General features: G+C 46.4%; 1 protein-coding gene across 1 annotated transcript in view; it reads right to left on the bottom strand.

Annotated features, from left to right (window-relative positions):
• The window catches only part of LOC104991820 (IQ motif and SEC7 domain-containing protein 1-like), a gene marked incomplete at its 5' end in the record, with an annotated part of 8787 nt that overhangs the window by 5319 nt on the left and 2709 nt on the right, over positions 1–759 (bottom strand). The window lies entirely within an intron of this gene.

The following is a 759-nucleotide window of genomic DNA, read 5'->3' as shown; positions in this document are numbered from 1 at the left end:
GGAGCCACATTCCAGTTGAAAGAAAACTAAGATCTGATGAGAGCCTGTTCTGTGCCAGGAGCTTTGATATTCTCCATAGGCACTGAGGAGTCCTGGGAGAAAGCCTGAGCTCCAGGTTAAGTCCTTCTCTTCGAGTCACAGACCCTCGGAGTAGGAAAGTAGTAAAAAGATTACTTTTTCCACATCCCACTCAGGAGGCACCACCAAGCCTCTGAGTGTTTCTATAGATCAGTTGCTCCCTACTTTGCATATCTGGGTCTGAGCTATCCCATATTCAGAATCCCAGAGCCTTAGGGCCTCATGAGGCTAGAATTTGGGAGACTTTGGTGCCACAGATGGAGTCTCAGATCCATTACTTACCATGCATGAATTGGAACAATTCCCTTTAGTTCTCCAAGCCTCAGTTCCTTCTCTATAAAATAGGGACACAACTACCCACTTTGCTGAGTTATCATGAGAACTAAATACAGATGGCCATGTCTAATAGGCTATAAAGATGTAAGGCATTTGTTTTCTAATCAAATGTCACACTCGTATTCCACTGCTAAGCACCTGGCACAAGACCAGGTACCTAGAAAGAACTCAGTCCTGGTCACTGACTAGTCCAGCACAGCACCCTGCCCCCAACACCTCAAACATCCATAGACTGCTAGTTAGTTGGTAGAAACACTGAAGCCCAAGGAAGGGACACATCTTGCTCAGGGCTACCCAGTGAGTCTGGCCCAAGTCTCCTGTTTCTGAGAGCAGGGTTCTTCATAT

The sequence above is a fragment of the Bison bison genome, unplaced genomic scaffold, assembly GCF_000754665.1.
Source record: "Bison bison bison isolate TAMUID 2011002044 unplaced genomic scaffold, Bison_UMD1.0 scf7180017848014, whole genome shotgun sequence".
NCBI classification, from domain to species: domain Eukaryota; kingdom Metazoa; phylum Chordata; class Mammalia; order Artiodactyla; family Bovidae; genus Bison; species Bison bison.
Note: the sequence above shows the minus strand (reverse complement) of the source record. Positions and strands in the feature narration are given on the sequence as shown.